The 21,504-nt window shown below is 43.6% G+C and overlaps 1 long non-coding RNA gene across 2 annotated transcripts; it reads right to left on the bottom strand.

The window, feature by feature from the left end:
* Positions 1-5,034: 5,034 nt before the first annotated feature.
* Positions 5,035-21,456, bottom strand: LOC112651807 (uncharacterized). 2 transcript variants are annotated; one of them, XR_004814940.2, is made up of 5 exons: positions 21,184-21,456; positions 20,753-20,938; positions 18,513-18,559; positions 18,189-18,261; positions 5,035-8,315 (listed from the first exon to the last, which is right to left on the bottom strand). It is a non-coding gene; the product is annotated as an uncharacterized LOC112651807 (long non-coding RNA). The 2 variants fall into 2 exon arrangements; XR_003131055.3 differs by lacking the exon at positions 18,513-18,559 and having other exon boundaries at positions 21,184-21,453.
* Between the last annotated feature and the right edge of the window lie 48 nt (positions 21,457-21,504).

The following is a 21,504-nucleotide window of genomic DNA, read 5'->3' on the forward strand; positions in this document are numbered from 1 at the left end:
CCTTTTCGTTCTTACTTACTGTTTTTTAGAGTTAGATATTTCTAGTGTGCATATAACTAAGAATGTTCTGGGGGTTTTGCTTTATGCAGTTGTAGTTTTTTTAATAGCTAATTTTTAGAATTTCCTGAGAGGGAATCGAGGAGAGAGGAACAAAAGGATTGAGAAGAACCTGGCTTTAGACCAATATGAAATTGTCATTTTATTTTTATTTTATTTTACTTTATTTCTTTATTAATGAGAGACACACAGAGAGAGGCAGAGACAAAGGCAGAGGGAGAAGCAGGCTCCATGCAGGGAGCCCAATGTGGGACTCAATCCCAGGACCCCGGGATCACAACCTAAGCCAAAAGCAGACCCTTAACCACTAAGCCACCCAGGCACCCTTTTAAAATTGTCATTTTAAAAGCCTACTTCCATCTCCTCTACAAGGAGAGAGAAGAAAGTTTACATGTAGAAAAGAAAAAAGAAACCAGTTGATTAAGTGTCCAACTCTCGGTTTCAGCTCAGGTTGTGGTCCCAGGGTCTCATGTCTCGGTCTCAGGATCATGAGATAGAGCCCCACTTTGTTCTCCATGTTTGGTGCAGAATCTGCTTGAGATTCTCTCCCTCCTCCTCTGCCCCTCCCCCTGCTCATGCACTGTTTCTCTCCCTCTCTCTAAATAAATACATTATTATTATTATTATTATTATAAATAAATAATAAATAAATAAAATATTTTTTAAAAAGAAAAGAAAAACAAAGAAACTACATTACAGCTGATTTAGACAGTAACTTGGACCCTTGACTATTTTCTTAAGCCATACAATTAGAAAGCCAGCCCTTATTAATCTCTGAGGTATGGAAATGAAGGAGTGCTGTGCTTCCTACATTAAATAAAACTATCTTTTTGATATGCAAGAGGATTCGTGAGGGTTTCTTTGCTTTTTGTCCTGATATATGAACAATCTTTGTTCTAAATACTTTGTCCTAAATGAACAATCTTTTCAATGTCAAAATCTCCCCAAAGTGGCCACTGCAAATCCAACAATCACTAGTGAAATTGTACCACTTAGAGAACCAAGCATACAAGTTGGTGGTATTACAGTGAGAAAACATACAGGAAGTAAGTGTTTGACCTGGAGTAGGCATAGTTTTAAATGAGAAAGAAGCCATGGAACTGAATTGTCCATAAGGATGGTGTTGCATGCACTGCGGCAACACGTTCAGGGTCCTGAGGATAAGGGGATGAGGAAAATAAAAGAAAAGTAAAGAGATGGGGACAGGCAGGACACAGTGGATGATGTCCAAGCAGTGCCAGCTGTATTCAAGGGTTTACAACATTTTATAGCATGAGCAAAACAAAGCTAAGAAGGTGTTTGTTTTTAGCAGGTTTGTGAAACCCTCCAAAGTTCCCCTTTCTCAGCATGCAAGACAGACTCACAGGTGCCAGAAGACCTTGGTAAATAGATAAGCTTGTTGCTCCAGATGTGCATACTTCAAAGGAATATTAGATATGGTAAACAGACCAGCAAGGACAGCACAGACCCTTATTTACATTTATGACCAGGCCAGAATAAGTTGTATCTATTGTGTTATGTGGGCGATCACGTACAAGTGAGCCCTGAGAACCATTGCTCAAGCCCTTTCTCAAGCGTCTACCAACCATTCACCGTTTAGGCTCCCAAGCCTTTTGAGTGAATGAGGGATGCAAGTCCGGGCCTGGTTTGGTTCAGTTACTCCAGCTAGTCCGTGGTCGCCCACAGGATGGTACATGTATAACTCTATTTTTCTGGACCTTGGCCAGAGGCCTAACAGTTATCACCCACCAGGGCCAGAACGAACTTCCTAAATTCAGGTGGAATAAACTGAACAAAATAGTTCTCTGCAACATAAGGAACAAAGAAGAAATCCTTTAAGGTTTTAAAATGATGACCTAAGACAAAGTATGTCCAAAGGCCCATGGGGCCAGCTGGAAAACAGGTTAATCTGGTTTATGCCCATCTTTCCCTAAAAAATGTTCACCTTAAGGCAGCCCGGGTGGCTCAGCGGTTTAGCACTGCCTTCAGCCCAGGGCCTGATCCTGGAGACCTGGGATCGAGTCCCACATCAAGCTCCCTGCGTGGAACCTGCTTCTCCCTCTGCCTGTGTCTCTGCCTCTCTCTTTCTTTGTGTGTCTCTCATGAATAAATAAATAAAATCTTAAAAAAAAAAGAATTTTCATCTTCAAGAAATAACAGGTGCTGGTGAGGATGTAGAGAAAAGAAAACCCTTGCACACTGTTGGTAAGAATGCAAATTAGTGCAGCCACTATGGAAAAGAGTATGGATGTTCCATATGATCCAGGAATTCTACTACTGGGTATTATCTGAAAAAAAAAAAAAAAGAAATAATTATCTCAAAAAGAGATATCCACACTCACATGTTCACTGCAACATTATCTACAACAGCCAAGACATGGAAACAACCTAAGCGTCCATCAATGGATAAATAAATAAAGAAGATGTGGTATATGCATACCGTGGAATATTATTCAGCCATAAAAAGGAGGAAATACTGCTATTTGCAACAATATGGATGGACCTAGAAGGCATGACGCTAAGTAAGATAAGTCACACAGAGAAAGACAAATATCATATCATCTCACTTATATGTGGTATCTAAAAATACCAAACTTGGGGATCCCTGGGTGGCGCAGCGGTTTGGCACCTGCCTTTGGCCCAGGGCGCGATCCTGGAGACCCGGGATCGAATCCCACATCAGGCTCCCGATGCATGGAGCCTGCTTCTCCCTCTGCCTATGTCTCTGCCTCTCTCTCTTTCTCTCTTGTGACTATCATAAAATAAATAAATAAATAAATAAATAAATAAATAAATAAATAAATTTTTAAAAAATAATAAAAAATAAAAAAATAAAAATACCAAACTTGGGAGCCTGGGTGGCTCAGTGGTTGGGCGTCTGCCTTCAGCTCAGGGAGTGATCCTGGAGTCCCAGGATTGAGTCCCACATCGGGCTCTCTGCATGGAGCCTGCTTCTCCCTCTGCCTATGTCTCTGCTTCTCTATCTCTCTGTGTTTCTCATGAATAAATAAATAAAATATTTTTAAAATATAAATAAATAAATAAATAAATAAATAAATAAATAAAAATAAATAAAAATACCAAACTCATAGATAACAGAGAACAGATTGGTGTTTGCCAGAGGCAGGGGATGGGGGTAGGCAAAATGGGTGAAAGTGATCAAAAGGCACAAACTTCCAGTTATAAAATAAATAAGTCCAGGGGATATGATGTATAACATGGTGACTATAGTTAATAATACATACTTGAATACATACATACATATAGTTAATTGCATACTTGAAAGTTGCTAAGAAAATAGATCTTTTTTTTAAAAAAGATTTTATTTATTTATTCATGAGACACAGAGAGAGAGAGAGGCAGAGACACAAGCAGAGGGAGAAGCAGGCTTCATGCAGGGAGCCGGACGTGGGACTCGATCTGGGACTCCAGGATCATACCCCCAGCTGAAGGCAGATGCCTAACCGCTGAGCCACCCAGGCATCCCTAAGAAAGTAGATCTTAAAAGTTCTCATCACAAGAAAAAAAATGTGCAACTATGTGCAGTGACAAATGTTAACTATTACTGTCATGGTGATCATTTTGTAATATATACATTTTTCAAGTTACTGTTGTTCATCTAAAACTAATACAATATTATACATCAATTTTATGAATTAAAAAAAGAATTTTCATGTTACAATATCAAAAAAAAAAAAAAAGAATGTTTCATGGTGTCTCAAGACACCAGAGAGACAGACCATAGAATAAGTATTAGAAGGCTAGAAAACAATTTTACCAAGGAATGATACAAATCAAATCAGATAACCAAAACAATCCTAAGAGGCTTTATTCCTAGTAAAACAAAAGAAAGTCAATGCTGAAGGGTTTCAACAAAATAGCGGAGCTCAGTGCAGCATGAGCTTGCCTCCAGCACATAGACTGGGCAACACCTCAAGCAGGTAGACACAGGCATTTCAGATATGCACACCATTACCGATTCAAGGGTCCTGGTCCAAGGTAGTGAAGACTTCCGTTGAATCTTGCTGAATACCCATTTCTGTCAATGTGCTCCAGCCAAAGACCACCAGGAGCTCAACTGCAATTGAACAAGTTGGGTTTATTTCTTATTGCTGTGAGGAAGAGCACACATCACAGGGGAACCATGAAGCATCTCAGTAAGAAGCAGTTGGAAATAATTTATTATGAGATGTGGGTTCATTGATAGGTGTTCGGGAGGAGGGTTCAGAGCTTTGCTCTGAATTGGAAGGAGGTATAATTCTATGACTAGGTATCTCAACATATGTTATCTATAAAACAGGATGAAAGAAAGAAAGCTAAAGTCAGGACTGTTGAAGAAACAGCAGTCATTCATATGAGCCAGGATAGAAGATCATTTGGCCATTTTTGGAGATCTGGACAATGCTCATGTCTTTGTGGCCAAACCTGAGTAGTGAGTAGGGTCTTGTTTACTTGACCTTGTCTAATGTTGATGTTCTGTGAAATTGGTCACATTCAACAGAGCACTCAGGCCTAACTGTGAGTGCCAGGCCAGCACCCAGATGTCAAGGGCTGTTTTTCTTTCTCATAATCTGACTTAATACAATGGTATGTAAATAATTGCCCAGTTATTACTGTTTAGTAAATTAACCGATAGGTGAATTTGAATGAAACCAAAACATCTGTCATATGATTCCACTCCTATAAGTTAGCTAGAAAGTCAAACTCACAGAGACAAAGGGTAGAACAATGAGTGCAGGAGCTGAGGGGAGGGGAGAGAGAGGAGTTACTGTTTGATGGGTACAGAGCTTCAGCTTTGTAAGATGAAAAAGTTCTGGAGATGGATGGTGGGTATGGGTGAATAACAACATGAATGGACTTAATGCACTGAACTGTACACTTTAAAATGGCTAAAATGGTAAACTTATGTACGTTTTGCCATGATTTTTTAAATAAATAAATTTAAAACATCTATAAAAGTATGAGGCAACTACTATATCATACCACTGATGTAAAGTTTTATTGATTCATTTTTTAGTTTTAAAATAGAAATTAACAATTTAAACACAAATACTAAATTCAAAGATATTAGTCAAATTCACTAAAATATTTCGTTTATGAACTACAATTTGAACAAACCAAACAACAGTGTTATATCTCTGGGACATTTGAGTGGCTCAGTGGTCGAGCATCTGCCTTCAGCTCCAGGTGTGACCCCAGAGTCCGGGTTTTGAGTCCCGCATCAAGCTGTGTGCAGGGAGCCTGCTTCTCCCTCTGCCTATGTCTCTGCCTCTTTCTGTGTCTCTCATGAATAAATAAATAAAATCTTAAAAAAAAAAAACAAACAGTGTTATACCTCACTGTTCTTTCTCCCTCTTACTATTTTATTCTATCAAACGGAAATAAATGTGGTCACATATAGGACGACAGAAATGAAATAACTCAAGTTCAGTTGGTCTTTAAAATCATTAAGCTAAGGCAGCCCCTGGTGGCACAGCGGTTTAGCGCCGCCTGCAGCCCGGGGGCGTGATCCTGGAGGCTTGGGATGGAGTCCCACGTCGGGCTCCCTGCATGGAGCCTGCATCTCCCTCTGCCTGTGTCTCTGCCTCTCTCTCTCGCTTCCTCGCTCTGTGTCTCTCATGAATAAATAAAAAATAAAATCTTTAAAAAATAAAATCATTAAGCTATCTTTGTTTATTTGGAATCTTCTGTTTAAACCCAAAAATATATACTATCATGGGGGGCTGAAGATACAGATTGCTCATGAATGTAGCTCCAACAATTCCAAACTGTTATGGTATTCCTCTTGCAAAGAAGGCTTGTGGGCTTGAGCTTGGAAGGGAGCAGGCAGGGCAGGATGGCTGTTATTGTGATGGTGTAACTGGGAGTTCTCTCAATTAACTTCCATGTAGAACACAGTGTTTCTATTTATTAGAAGATAAGTAATACAAACATGCTGATTTGAAACACATATATGTATCATTAAAACAATCAATAACCACAACATTTGTTTAGAACTTAGATCTACAGATTTTGGGGGGTGGTAGTACTTTATGTGACATCATTTAGAGTTGCCAGCATGACGATGATAAAAGGCAGACTGACTTATAACTGGTGGTACTGTGTGTGTGGTTTTTTTTAAAAGGTTTTATTTATTCATTCATGAAAGACAGAGAGAGAGGAGAGACACAGGCAGGGAAAGAAGCAGGCTCCATGCAGGGAGCCTGATATGGGACTCCATCCCGGAACTCCGAGATTATGCCCTGAGCCAAAGGCAGATGCTCAACAGCTGAGCCACGCAGGCATCCCAGTGTTACTGTTTTTAAATTATCTGTGGACACACCCTTCATTGACTACATTCTGGGTGGGAGCTACCATCATCCATCCTGTGGTCAGCCACCACATTTCTTGCAGAAAAAACAGCACATGCAAAAGCCCTAAGGTGGGAGCATGGAGAGTAAGGGGCCAAGTGGTTGGAACAATGCCAGCAAGGGGGAGAGGAGGGGCTCAGAAGTAGAAGAGGATCAGGTAAGGCCTTATAGACCATACTGAGGATTTCAGCTTTCACTCTGGCTGATGTGCAGAGGTCTAGCTGAGGATTGACATGTCCTGGGTGTATCTGAGGAGCTAGGAGAACCAGAGGACTTACCCATGGGAATTAAGGATATCACCCATATAAGGGAGGCCCAGAGAATAGGCAGTGGTTGCCAGATGAGGCAATGAGAAAATGCCTTCTCCACAACCCAGGGTCTCTGAAAAGCTATCTTGAATGTAGAAATCCTCAGCCTTGGATGATGAGGCTAGAAGTGTAGTGCATTTCTACCACAAGGTGCCCTCCAAGAAAAGATTTCTCAAGGGAGGTTGTCACCTTTGTAACTAATTGGAAAGACTGATCTACAGAGAAGAATTTAGCCAACTTAGTTTCCTCTCATCTCCCCAGTGGATGTCCCACCTCTAATATAGGAAATGAGAGTGGATTTTGGAATGGAGGGAAAGAAGTGCCCCCAAATTCAAGGCCACCAATGTGTTCCAGCCAAACATCAGAGTCTCTGGAGGCTCTATTGGAGAAGAACTGGCTTTCCCCTCAAGGAGATGCCCAGGGTGAGCCAGATCCTGGACTTTCCCACTTTCTCTCCTTCCAAGAGCCACTGATGGTACAGAAGTGGTATCAGTCTGATGGATGGTGGCAGAGCCCCCACTTCCTAAGGGAACTCCACACCCCAGAACAGATTTTCCCACCCCTGGTGGACTCTGGCCACACATTAGAGCTCTGCAGCCAGCAGCCAAAAAAAAAAAAACAGGGTGCTTCTGGAGATTCCTCAAGCTTTCCAGAGTCTTATACTGCAAACAAGTTTTCCAGGGTCTTATTCTGCACCCAAGACTGGCCAGGACAGCCAAGCTGTAAACCTACTATAGGAAGGAAGACATTCTTGGGATGATGAATAGGGCCCCAAGCCAATTAATAGGAACATTAAAAGACATGCAACTTTTTTCTTTATGGGGAGGAATCTGAACTGTTCCTGTCAGCATGATGTCATCCATTTAGTAGATCAGCATGATGACCTGTAGGTCAAGGTTGCTGTGTCCTAAGTTGCTACCCACAGACTGGATATATCCTATGACAGCATGAGGTCAGATGTAAATTCCAGGCTCTAAAGTTCATTCACTCATTGTCGTTCACAGGCTTTCAAGGCTTTACTTGCTACAATGATGTGCCTCTTTCTCCTGGCACTGAAGATGCCTCTTCCTTCTTCTCAAGCTGAACACAAATTTACATTTCAATAATACTTTGTGTTTGGATTGGGGGACTTCTCTTATCTTCTCCATCTTGGTAATCCAAGGATGCACAAGACAGCAGGCCTGTGATAGCCAGCCTCCAAGATGACCCCTAATGATTCTTCCTTAGTGTATTCATGGTCCTGTGTAGTCCCCTTCTCCCACTGAACAGTGCTGATCTGTGTAACGAATAGGATGCTGCAGAAATGAGAACATGAGACTTCCACGGCAGGCTCATAAAGGTGTTGCACTTCTACCTTGCTCTCACTTGGATCACTTACTTGAGGGAGGCCAGCCACCAAGTGAGGAAGACACTCTGGCAGCCCTGTGGAGAAGTTCACATGATGAGGAACCACTTCCTGCCAAGAGCCAGATGAGTGAACCATCTTGGGAGATCCTCCAGCCCCATCAAAGCCTTCAGATGATGTGGCCCTAAGGGACATCTTGACTGCACCTCACACTAGACCCTGGGCCAGAACACCCAGCTGATCTGCTCCAAATTCCTGAACCAAAGAGAAATGATATGAGATAATATCTATGTTTGTTTTAAGCCACTAAGCTTTGGTGTAGTTTATTACTAAAACAGTCCCTCTCCCCAATTAACTTCTCTGAAGAAGCCACCTTCTTACAGATCAACTTTTTTTTTTAATTTTTTTATTTATTTATGATAGGCACACAGTGAGAGAGACAGGCAGAGACACAGGCAGAGGAAGAAGCAGGCTCCATGTACCGGGAGCCTGACGTGGGATTCGATCCCGGGTCTCCAGGATCGCGCCCTGGGCCAAAGGCAGGCGCTAAACCGCTGCGCCACCCAGGGATCCCTACAGATCAACTTTTAATTGGTGTTACTGTTTTTTAAATTCTCTATGGACACCCCCTTTATTGCCTGCATCCTGAGCAGAAGCTTCCATCACATACCTCTGTGGGTGGCTACATAGAAGTCACCCTGCATTAACTACTCTTCAAGAAGCCACATCACTTTCAAGAAGCCAATGTCTTGGGCATTGTGGATGTGAGCAATGTAGGATCCCCACTCCCCACAGACTCCAATCCCTGAATGTGGACTCCAAACCTATTGGAGTTCACATCCCTTGCAGACTACTAGTTCTCTCCTCGGCTGGCCCCATTGTAAACTAGGGACTAGGGAGTTGTGAGAGTGGGCTGCCCCATGAAGACTCCCCATCTCTGCCCTAATCTGAATGATTCCCTACCACTACTATATATTCTCAAGAGTGTGGGTGAGACCTTTCCCCATTTCCAGTGATGCAGAAGAATTTTTCCTATGACTTCCATTTGACTCTTTCAGTAGGAAACCAGGAAGAGCATAAATCAAAACTCACTTTGGAAAAGAAAATTACTAAAACACTAAGTTACAACATTATCATACCTATTAGAAAATTCTCTCTAGGGCAATGGGTGGCAGGGGGCTGGAGGGGCAAACTCTGAGTCATAGTGCACTGTGGTGGAGCTATTACTGGCCAACAGAATGGTGATGACCTCATTATTGCTTCCATAATAAATTACTGTATTAGCTGACTTCTGCAGGGCAGGCTATATTAGTTTCCATAGTATTTCTTTAAAAAAAAAAAGATTTTATTTATTTATTCATGAGAGACACACACACAGAGAAAGGCAGAGACACAGGCAGAGGGAGAAGCAGGCTCCAAGCAGGGAGCCCGATGTGGGACTCCATCCCGGGTCTCCAGGATCAGGCCCTGGGCTGAAGGCGGCGCTAAACTGCTGAGCCACCCGGGCTTCCCAGTTTCCACAGTACTTCAAGATACCTTAGCCTTTAACTCTCTCTTGGCCAAGGCCTTGTTAGGATACCTTTGCTTACAAATACCCTACGGTATGTGTCAGGCTCTGTGCTGAAGGGCAGCAGAATACACCACCCCCAATACATGCCTCTCTGGCATAAGGATTATTGAGCTCAAGTCCCCTGAAAAATAGCAGGTACAAAAAAGGAACTTTGACCTCCCTTTTACTTCCTGAAAGCAGAAGAGAAAACTCCCATGTGAAAGATGGTCTCTCTATATATATCAGGAGGAGAGAAATATTATCACCAGAAAGAAGGAGTCAAGGCCCAGAGAAATACGAACAAGTAGATTTTGTTAAAATAATTCTTATCTTTAGTGTCCTCATGTATTTTAGCTATTTTTCCACAATTGACTCTTTGTTCAACCTAGTATATAAACACTTTTCTCGGGACGCCTGGGTGGCTTGTGGGGGCTCCCATGCACATGTAAAAATCTACATGTTTTTCTCCTTTTAATTTGTCTTATGTCCATTTAGTTCTCTGGCCCAGCTGGAGACCCTAAGAGGATGGAGGTGAAGTTTTGCCTCCCTCCAGTGCTAAGGACTGTGATCATATGTCTCAGCCCCATGGGACACTATTTTTATCCCCATTCTCTACATGATAAGACTGAAACCCAGAAAAATGGAGGGTTTTCCTGAGGTCACATAGCCAGTAAGTGGCAAAATCTAAGTCTGTCTGAATCCCACATCTTTCTGCTACAATGTACAGAGGAGTGAGTCAGATGGATTCAAAGAAGAAACCCTTGGACTGGCCCTCTAGTGATCAGTACAAGTTTATCAGACTCAGGAGGAATAAAGGAGAGAATACAGTGCTGAGCATATCAAGGCTGTAAGATAGGGTTGAAACCCAGGGTTCAAGGGAAACAGTCGTGAGGGAAGAGGCTGCTATAGGCAAAGGCCAGCTCTCACAAAGGGCCCTAAATACCAGATCTGGGGACTTGGAACTTACCCTGAGGGTGGGAGCGGGGGGCCCTTGGGTTGTTCTCAGCTAGGGAAATATAGTCAGACTCTGTTTGAAATCAGGGGACAGGGGTGCCTGGGTGGTTTAGATGGTTAAGTATCTGCCTTTGGCTCAGGTCATGGTCCTGGGGTCCTGGGATCAAGCCCTAGACTGGGCTCTCTGCTCTGTGGGGAGCTTGCTTCTCCCTCTCCCTCTGCTTGCTGCTCCCCTTACTTGTGCTCTCTTTTTGTCAAATAAATAAAATCTTTTTTTAAAAAAATGAAATAAAAGGACAGCATGAAGGCTGAATTGGAACAGCAGTTCCCAGCATGGGTGTGGATTGGAATCATTCAGGCTGCTCATAAAACACACCTGGAACTCACATTCAAAGTGTGTGATTCAGGGCAGCCCGGGTAGCTCAGCGGTTTGGCGCCTGCCTTCGGCTCAGGGTGTGATCATGGAGTCCCGGGATTGAGTCCCACATCAAGCTCCCTGCGTGGAGCCTGCTTCTCCCTCTGCCTGTGTCTCAGCCTCTCTCTCTCTCTCTCTCTCTCTCTCTCTCTGTGTGTGTGTGTGTGTGTGTGTGTGTGTGTGTCTCATGAATAAATAAATAACATCTTAAGAAAAAAAAGTGTGTGTGATTCAGCAAGACTGGAGAGGGGCCCAGGGATCTGCATTTTAACATTTTCCAAGGGATTCTGATATGAGTCATCGCTTGAAGAAACACCAGTAATCCAGAGGGAGAGAAGCAGTAAGGAGACTAATGATGAGGTTGTCACCAGAGACAAATGATGAATCCTGAATTCCAACAGTGGTAAGGAAAATGGAAACAGCCTCACTGTTATGGCAGGATAATGTTTTTATAATGTTACCCTTTGTTTTGTTTTGTTTTTTTTCTGGTAATCCATCCCCCCACCCTGTTCAAATATCTAGTCCATTATGTGTTCACTGCCCCTCGGGAGCGGGATGTGACAGGACAGAAAACAAGTCTTTCTGGTATGATGTATTGGGCTTGTTTCAATTAATACAGGAGTTGGGGTGGGAGTGGGGGGTGACAGATGAATCAAGATTGGCGATGAGTTGATAAACTGTAGAAGCTGGATGATGGCTGCAAGAGATTCATTATAGAATTCTGTCTACATTTGTCTGTTTTTTAAGTTTTATTTTAAAAATTTTAAATATTGCTATAGATGGTTTCAAAAAGGCCTTAGGGACAAGGAGAGAAACCTCAGACATAGCCAAAAAGTTTCAAGAAACTTCATAAGCAAAAGGAGATAGGGAGGCTCTGCCAGAGGATACTTCTTTGCCTAAGAGAGAGAAAAACTCATCTGATATGTGTATTTGGGAAGAATGCAGTGCATCTGCTCAGTTCTCTTCTTCTTAGGATCTGCCACATCCACTGCCCCTCCAGGGGCTCCGGAGGAAGACCCACCCAGCTGAGCACTGCCATGACTAGGGGCAGGGAATGTCTAACAAACTCAGGGGTTCAGTTGCCCACACTGAGCAAATGCTCCACCCTGGCCTTTGTCAGCAGTAAGGCAATGTACTGGCCTTCACCTGCCTCTCCTTTGCTTCATTTTCCAGTATGTTTAGAACCTTAGTCAGTAAGACTAGTGACACAGTGCCGACTACTGGGGGTTCTCCAGAGACCTCAAAATGAGGGCTTCTGAGGTCTGGAGAAAAGGGAGTGCAGAAGAGGAGGATGGAGGGAAGTGATGAGAGTTCACAGAGGCTGGAGTACAGGGCAGAAAACCCAGGAGCAGAGAGGAATGTTGCCCTGGGAAGCAGCAATGCCTATCACGGAGATGGCTCTGAGGCATGTCTAGCCAAAAAAGGACCTTAGCTAACCACAGCAAGATTCCCACAGGCAAGAGTGGCATGCAGCAGGAAGAAAGCTGGGGTCTCTACCAGACGTGTGAGAACAGCCAGGTCTCAGCAGCCACCAATGGGACCAAAGACATCTCCACGAGTATCTGTGTAGGCAGATGACATTGAGAACTAGATCCCCCAGGGACGCTTGAGTGGCTCAGTGGTTGAGCATCTGCCTTTGGCTCAGGGCATGATCCCAGGGTCTGGGATCAGGTCCCACATTGGACTCCCTCCAGGAGCCTGCTTCTCCCTCTGCCTGTGTCTCTGCTTCTCTCTCTCTGTGTCTCTCATGAATAAACAAATAAAATCTTAAATAAAAGAAAGACCCCCCCAATACATACACACACATGCGCACACACACACACACACACACACACAAACTCCCACCCAAATACTAGATGAAGCCTTAAACACAAGCCTCAGGGAAGGGGTAAAACCCTCAATTAGCCAAGATGAAGTTTCTGTCACTCAAGCAGAATGGGAGTTCAAAATAGAAATTAAGTTATTAAAAAAGTTTAATTATATTTCTTGCACAGGTGAATTTATGAACAGAGATTTCTCCTTGCTGGAATAGATATTTTAGAGGCAGAATCAACAAGACTTGGAGGTCAGATGGATGATAGGGTGGTGAGGAGGAGGAAGCCTGTCCTTCCTTTGAGAGATTTGTTTCCCAAACACTCCAGGCTAATTCAGGTTCTTCAACACCATCTGCAAATTTTTCCCTCCTTCCCCCATGGTCTTCTCTCAGGGCCCTGTAGCATAGGTTCAATTGTTCTTGCCCACTTAGGATTAGGAACAATAACCAGCTGCTCTAATAAAGTGACCTACTTCACTAGCCATTTTCTATTTACCACCTAGAAAAAATGTGTTAGGGATCCCTGGGTGGCGCAGCGGTTTGGCGCCTGCCTTTGGCCCAGGGCGCGATCCTGGAGACCCGGGATCGAATCCCACATCGGGCTCCCGGTGCATGGAGCCTGCTTCTCCCTCTGCCTATGTCTCTGCCTCTCTCTCTCTCTCTCTCTCTGTGACTATCATAAATAAGTAAAATAAATAAATAAATAAATAAATAAATAAATAAATAAATAAAAAGAAAAAAAAGAAAAAATGTGTTAGAATTGCACCATACAGATTCTCCTATAGTCACTGTAACAGTGAGGCCCATGACAGCTTGGGAAGGATCACGGCAATGTACTTCTGCTCCCAGAGTGCCTCACATGGACCTTCTGTTTCATTCTTCCTCTGTGCCAAGGCTCCACCACCTTCATGAAGGTCCAAATCTCAACCTGGGATTCAAGACCTTTCACACTGGATCCTCTCTCTCATCCTCTCCAACTTTATTCCTTCTCCTCTCTCTCTCGGGAAAAGTGGGGAGAATCAGTCCCAGGCCCTCCTGCCCAAAGATACAAACCCATTCTCAAGTTTAGAGTGAGAAGGATTGAGGGAGAGGAAGAAGACTATCCCTCAAAAAGTGCCAAGAAAGTCCTTAGTTTGGGATCCCTGGGTGGCGCAGCGGTTTAGCGCCTGCCTTTGGCCCAGGGCGCGATCCTGGAGACCCAGGATCGAATCCCACGTCAGGCTCCCGGTGCATGGAGCCTGCTTCTCCCTCTGCCTGTGTCTCTGCCTCTCTCTCTCTCTCTGTGACTATCATAAATAAATAAAAATTTATAAAAGAAAAAAGAAAGTCCTTAGTTACACTGAGGCACAACTCCAGAACTCAAGGGGAAGTGGGGCCCTAATCTCCTTTCCTCTAGTGGAACCACTTCTCTGGACAGCCAGCCAAGATGAGGGTGGTGAGCTGGGTGGGACTCAGTAACTGCATTGGGGCAAGCTGAAGCCCATATCTGTGGAAGGCCCACTGGTGCCCAAAAACACCCGTGTGGATGGGAAACAATGCCAAGATAGCAATCTAATTTGCACTGCCCTTACAATTTCCCCTGCCCTCCTCTCCACTCAAACAACTAGTTAGTTCTGCTCCCACCACAATGGGTAGGAGGGGAAGTAAGTCACAGGGTAGAACTGGCAAACTGAATTTTGTGTTCCACACCTGAGCCCTTACAGACCTAGGTGATGAGGTCAGTGGCCTTCACACCTTTGACTGTATGCCCCATAGAAGTAGTTTGAAAAACTTGGGCAGCCCCTGTGGCGCAGCGGTTTAGCGCCGCCTGCAGCCTGGGGTGTGATCCTGGAGGCCCAGGATGGAGTCCCAGGTTGGGCTCCCTGCATGGAGCCTGCTTCTCCCTCTGCCTGTGTCTCTGCCTCTCTCTCTCTCTCTCTGTGTCTCCATGAATAAATAAATAAAATATTAAAAAAAAAAGATTTAAAAACAATAAAATAAACTCATTAAAAAAAAAATTCCACACCCTCTTGCACAGGACCAGCTAAATAAATTGTAGCACCCAGTGCAAAATGAAAATGTGGGCCTCTTGCTCAAACCCTATTAAGAATGTCAAGGGGAGGGGCACCTGGGTGGTCAGTTAAGTGTTTGCCTTCAGCTCAGGTCATGATCCCAGAGTCCTAGGAAGGAGCCTCACTTTGGGCTCCCTGCTCAGCAGGGAGTCTGCTTTTGCTTCTCCCTCTGCCCGCCTCTCCCCCTGCTTGTTTTATCTCTCTCTCTCTCTCTTTCTCTCTCTCTGTCAAATAAATAAATAAAATTTAGAAAAAAAAAAGAATACCAAGGGAATTAAGGAGTACACCTATTATAATGAGCACTGAGTAACATACAGAATTATTGAATCACTATTTTGTACACCAAAACTACTCTAACACTGTATGTTATCTATACTGAATTAAAGTAAAAATCTTAATAAAATTTAAAGAAAGAATTTAAAGAAGACAAAGGCAGGGCATTAAGCCAAGCTCAGAGCCCTTCTGAATGTGGTGCCCCAAGTGGCTGCACAGGTGCATCCATGAAGCTGGCCCTGACTTCATACATTTTTAAGTTAGAACCTAAAAAAAAAAAAAAAAAAAAAAAAAAAATATATATATATATATATATATATATATCTCAGTTGCAAAAGATATAATTTCAGTATATTATATACTTGATTTAAAATTTTTTTCTTCCAGTTTTCAGAGTAGCATAATAAGCTAATTTAACATATAAGAAATATCTGTCATGACTACTCATCAATGTTGAATGGATAAGCAAACTATGGTACTTCCACACAATGGACTACTAGCCAGCAGTAAGAAAGAATGGGCTATGGATACACACTGTAACATGGATGCATCACAATTATGCTGAGGGAAAGAAAGAACTCAGGCAAAATAGCTCATATTGTATGGAATGCAAAATATTCATAGAGACAGAAATCAGATCAGTGGTGGCCTGGGGAAAGGGGATGGAGTGGGAGGGATTCGTTACAGTGATGGGGAGCCATGTGGCTAACATCTCACCAAAGAATGTGAGTGAAAATGACATATAGTCATTTCTGGGAATTGCTCATAAAAACATCCCATGCAACCCTCACTCTATCTTCTTCCCCATCCCCTAGATCAATGAAGAACATAGATGAAAGGACAGTCACAAGATAGGAGAGGACTGGATTCCTGAATGACTGTATGAAGTAAATTCCCTTTGACAGTCATGGGACTGTGACATGAACAAGAACTAAAGTATTATGTTATTAAACCCCTAACATGTTGGGATTGTTTGTTAGAGCAGTTGGCCAACCCTAACTAATACAGAGTCCAATGTAGCTGGCTAGTCTTCTCAAGTAAGCCCCCCACCCTGGGGGCTTAGGCTGGTTTCCTGGGACTGACAAACTGGACTGAGCGTTAATAGTGGCAAGGCCACCTGTGAGAGGGAGTCCGTGTTGCCAGGCCAGTTTTGTCATAAACCTGCTGAGAAAGTCCCAAAATGGCAGAGGAAGGGGACTGCCTGATAGTCACAAGGGTCATACTGCCCACCAGGTATAAGAGTTTCTTTCAGGGCAGCCCAGGTGGCTCAGCAGTTTAGCGCTGCCTTCAGCCCAGGGCCTGATCCTGAAGACCCGGGATCAAGTCCCAGGGCCTGATCCTGAAGATCTGGGGTCAAGTCCCATGTCCAGCTCCCTGTGTGGAGCCTGCTTCTCCCTCTGCCTGTGTCTCTGCCTCTCTCTCTCTGTATGTCTCTCATTAATAAATAAATAAAATCTTTAAAAAAAAAAAAAAGAGGTTCTTCCATAGTGAAGACCATTTGGTGAATGTTCATCTGAGGCACAAATCACTTTATGCTCTGAAGCTATCTGGGCACTTTATGCACATTTATCTTCCTCAAAATTTCCTGTCATTAACCTTCAGTCTGTCTCCTTCCAGATCTCTGACCAAAAGACTAAACCATTATCCAATGCCCAGGAATCAGTGTATCTATACTTTAGGGCTTCCAAGCACACTTCCCTTTCCTAAGTCCTTTAGGCCCTCTTGGACTGGGAATCTTCAGCAACCACTTCTGGCTGAAGTCAACATACTGTGCAGAGTCATCTATAAACTGGGCTTTAGATTTTTCTTCCTCCAGCAGTTCATCATAAACAATTCTCCATGAGACCATGGATATCAGTAGCAGGAGAGGAATGTAAACAACTTGCTCAGGAAATCTACTTGTGTACTTGTAGGTTTGCCTGTACTTGTGCCTTTAGGGCTTGCTTGGACCCAGGCCATATATGTCAGTCCCCATGGCAATGGAATGCTGCTGACCACCCCTGATTTTATGGCTGAGTAGATCAGATAACATGGTAGCTCAGGTCACATGATAACCTGGTATGCCATGGTCAGGCAAGCAATTTCACCAGACCTTCGGAGCAAGCCAGGAGCACCTCAAAAGGAGAATAACTATTTGCCGAAGGACGGCATAACTTTGTTCCAAAATCCAATGCCTAAATATAAAAATCAAAGGTAGAACTACTTACTCTGCCATCTGATCCAATAAAAAAAGCTTCTCTCCTCATATGATCCCACCCTAAAGTTGACAACTTTCAAGTGAGCCAGTAATAGATAAAAACAATATGCCAAAAAAAAAAACAAAAAACAAAAAAACAATATGCCTGGGAATCCTTCCGTGGCTCAGCGGTTTAGTGCCTGCCTTTGGCCCAGGGTGTGATCCTAGAGTCCCGGGATCAAGTCCCACATCGGGCTCCCTGCATGGAGCCTGCTTCTCTCTCTGCCTGTGTCTCTGCCTGTGCCTCCTGCCTGTGTCTCTGCCTTTCCCTCCCTCCCTCTCTCTCTGCCTGTGCCTCTGCCTGTGTCTCTGCCTTTCCCTCCCTCTCTCTCTCTCTGTCTCTCATGAATAAATAAATAAAATCTTTAAAAGAAAAAAAACCAATATGCCTAAATATAGCATATTTTACCACCTAAGTCTAAAGAAGCCCAGAAAGTACTGTACTTCTTTATTAGTGATAGGGAGTATGATTAACAGCAACTTGTCCTTCATTTTATAGGAAACATCTCAATATATCCCAGACCCCTGGATAGTGCACCAAGTGGACAGACCATTGTATATATATATTCTTTATTTATTTGAGAGAGAGGGAGAGCGTGGGGGTGGGCACGAGTGGGAGGGGCAAGAGGGAGAGAGAGAGAGAGAATTTCAAGCAGAATCCACACTAAATGCAGAGCCCAAAGCAGGGCTTGATCTCATGACAAGGAGATTACAACCTGAGCCAAAGCCAAGAGTTGCAACACTTAACTGACTATGCCACCCAGACGCCCCCACAGACAGACCACTGTATATTTGTGAGATCTACTATCTGCCTTTTAGCACACACATCATGCTTACCAAGTCATCTAAGGCATCTCTTATTTCCTGTTCTCGGTCCATCAGGATGATGTCATCAGTGTCACAGTAGCGCCTAAGAGCCAATAGAATGGTGATTTGGTCAAAACTTTCTGTAAAATAAGTGTGTTCAGAAAGTGACATACCCCTGAAACAAGATAGTAAAGGTTTACTACAGCACCTTCCAGAGGAACACAACTATTCCTGAGGTTTGGTGTAGAAGGAACGGTATACTAGACCCATAGTTGTCTATTAGAAACCAGCAACAGCACCCATGTGCTCCAAGAATGACCACTCTGAAAAAGTACCAGCAACTGGAGTCCTTACCAGAATAAGTTTGCCATAATGCTCTCTCATTCTTCAGGACCATCTATCTTCTCCATCAATAAAAAGAATGTGGCATATACATATATACATATACACATGTATATGTATATATGTGAAAAAACACATAAAATACCAAAGTATAAGAGTATACATTATATACAAAGCATCTGAATATGATACATATACAATGAAATATTATTAATCCCCCCAAAAGAAGGAAAATCTTGCCATTTCCAACAACATGGATGAATCTGAGGGACGCCTGGGTGGCTCAGGGTTGAGCAACTGCCTTGGCTCAGAGCGTGATCCCCGTTTCCGGGATAGAGTCCCACACTAGGCTCCTTTGGGGAGGCCTGCTTCTCCCTCTGCCTGTGTCTCTGCCTCACTATGTCTCTCATGAATGAATAAATAAACAAAATCTGGGATCCCTGGGTGGCGCAGCGGTTTGGCGCCTGCCTTTGGCCCAGGGCGCGATCCTGGAGACCCGGGATCGAATCCCACATCGGGCTCCCGGTGCATGGAGCCTGCTTCTTCCTCTGCCTGTGTCTCTGACTCTCTCTCTCTCTCTGTGACTATCATAAATAAATAAAAATTTAAAAAAATAAATAAACAAAATCTTTTTTTAAAAAATGGATGAATCTGGAGGACACTTTGCAAAGTGATGTAAGCCAGTCACAAAAAACTGAATGTTACATGATCTTACTTCTATGTAGAATATAAAAAAAAAAAAGTTGAACTCATAGAAACAGAAAGTAGAATAGTGGTTATCGAAGGCTGGTGTGGAGAAAAAGAGATTTTTTGAAAGTAGAATGGTGGCGGGATCCCTGGGTGGCGCAGCGGTTTGGTGCCTGCCTTTGGCCCAGGGCGCGATCTTGGAGACCTGGGATTGAATCCCATGTCGGGCTCCCTGCATGGAGCCTGCTTCTCCCTCTGCCTGTGTCTCTGTCTCTCTCTCTCTCTCTCTCTGTGACTATCATAAATAAATAAAATCTTTAAAAAAAAAAAAAAAAGTAGAATGGTGGTTGCCAGGGAAGGGAGAATGTGGAGTTATTTAATGAGTATATAGTTTCAGTTTTGCAAGATGAAAAGAGTTCTGGAAATGGATGATGATAATGGTTACACACAATGTGAGTGTATTTAATACCACTGAACATACGCTTAAAAATGGTTATGATCGTTAAGTTTTATGTTAGGCATATTTTACCACAATAAAAATAAAAGATACTATCTATCTTCTGGCCAAACTAAGAAGTAATGTTCATGTAGTGGGAATCACCGTGAAGCCTTTAAATCTTTGATGATGGCACTAATCCCTATAATGAGATGAAGTATTTTCCATTTATTCTTTGGCAGTTAAGGAAAGCTCCAAGGCCATGTAGTCTTTCTTCTCAAAATAGCCCTGGTTCCCATTAATTAGGCTCATGTCCTAATTCTGGCCTGTTGATACATATAGCAACTCTACATATAACGACCATATAGTTTCAGGGTACCACTGGCCTGGCATAAGAGATTGCACTCAAAACTTCTTTCAAAAATTTGTACCATTTGTATGTCTCATATATTCAAAAAAGGAGAGAGGGAAAACTCACTTTAACAATACACAATTGGGGGATCCCTGGGTGGCGCAGCGGTTTCGCTCCTGCCTTTGGCCCAGGGCCCGATCCTGGAGACCCGGGATCGAATCCCACGTCGGGCTCCCGGTGCATGGAGTCTGCTTCTCCCTCTGCCTGTGTCTCTGCCTCTCTCTCTCTCTCTCTCTGTGACTATCATAAATAAATAAAAATTAAAAAAAAAAAAGATTAACAATACACAATTGGGGATCCCTGGGTGGCTCAGCGGTTTGGCACCTGCCTTTGGCCCAGGGCGTGGTCCTGGAGTCCCGGGATCCAGTCCTGCATGGAGCCTGCTTCTCCCTCTGCCTGTGTCTTTGCCTCTCTCGCTCTCTGTGTCTCTCATGAATAAATAATAATAATAATAATAAAAACAATACACAATTATTACATTTTTATTTTTTAAGACTTTTATTTGTTTTTATTCATGACATAGAGAGAGGCAGAGACAGGCAGAGGCAGAAGCAGGCTCCATGTAGGGAGCCCGACGTGGGACTTGATCCTGAAACTCCAGGATCAGGCCCTGGGCAGAAGGCAGACGCTCAACCCCTGAGCCACCCAGGCGTCCCACAATTATTACATCTTTAAATGTTCCTTTTGCATACCACTCAAAATCCTCCCTGCACATACCACTTTTGCGGAAACACTGATTATGTGCCCCAGTCATCTCATCTTCATCGCACTGGTTGTAAATTGTGTACTTAATTGTCCTCTTTCTCCGCCAGACTGGGGCAGAAGCGGGGTCTGGGCTCTGCTGTCCAAAGAACCGAACGCGGGACTCCCAGGCGACCGGACGTTGCAAATAAAGACCTAGACCTATCAGTGAGGGAGACAGAACACGAGGGACCCCTAACTCTGGGAAATGAACAAGGGGTGGTGGAAGGGGAGGTGGGCGGGGGGTGGGGGTGACTGGGTGACGGGCACTTGGCGGGATGAGCACTGGGTGTTATGCTATATGTTGGCAAATTGAACTCCAATAAAAATAAATAAATTAAAAAAAAAAAAAAAAGACCTAGACCATTCCTTCTCCCTTTCACTTCAGACCAACCCCGAGCCCATACGTTCTGGCTGGCTGATGTAGAGCAGCCACTTAGCCTCGAGAGCAGCCTCGACTTTCTCCGCTGCAGAATGGGAACGACACGGTGGTGCGTGAGGAGTCAGATGGCGAGTGTGAAAGTATTCTAGAAATTAATCTACTCCTCCATTTAACAGGCAATTCTTAAGCGCCCAGGGCCGTGGAGGACGGTTACCACAGTGACCACCCTTTCCTGGCTCAGGTCGCTTCCCGCGAGTCCATTCGATTCTCACTCTCACAGAACTTTAGGTAGTGACCTTATTCAAAATGGCGCAGGCAGCCTCGGGGGCTAGTGCGGCGGCGCGGA

This window comes from Canis lupus, chromosome 4 (genome assembly GCF_003254725.2).
Source record: "Canis lupus dingo isolate Sandy chromosome 4, ASM325472v2, whole genome shotgun sequence".
NCBI lineage: Eukaryota > Metazoa > Chordata > Mammalia > Carnivora > Canidae > Canis > Canis lupus.